This window comes from Notolepis coatsorum (assembly GCF_963971535.1).
Source record: "Notolepis coatsorum genome assembly, chromosome: 5".
NCBI lineage: Eukaryota > Metazoa > Chordata > Actinopteri > Aulopiformes > Paralepididae > Notolepis > Notolepis coatsorum.
In genome coordinates, this window is record NC_140169.1 from 120,570,458 (window position 1) to 120,571,100 (window position 643).

Sequence of the window (643 nt, forward strand, 5' to 3'; positions counted from 1 at the left end):
GGAAGAGGCCCGTCAAAATGTGGCACAGCAGACATCAGGGAAACACGGGGCGTGTGGCCACACTAAACTGTTGAATGAGGAGGAAGATGAGAATGACACAAAACCAGGACAGGAGAAAGGAAACATTACAGGAACCCTGACTTTCGCCCCTACATTCGTGGGAAGTGTGACGAGCACAGGCCAGTTTCCCCTGCTAATAAAGGGGAACGATATCTTTCACATGCCATGGTCACCTCTAGACATCGATGGTTTAATAGTAAGACTACCGGACCTTTCAGAAGGAGCCTCCAGGTGGATCACGCAGTTTGAGGAAAATACGTCATCTTTTCTGCTAGCAGTAGGTGACGTCAAATCCCTGTTGACGCGTTTGCTAGGAGTTGGTGCCTGCCGGGACATCATGGGTGACACATCGATGCGAGTGGCATGCGACACGCAGGCCCATGATGGAGACATATTCAACGCGCATAGAGCGGCGTTGTGGTACAAACTCAGGAATCAATATCCATCACGTATTAATCCGGCAAAACTGGCAGGCAACCCCATAATGGAGACGGAAGGGCCTGGCGCCTATGTGAACAAAGTACTGAAGGAGTGGAGAGGTGAGCTAGGACACAACCCAGAGATTGACCCGTTGCAGAGAACG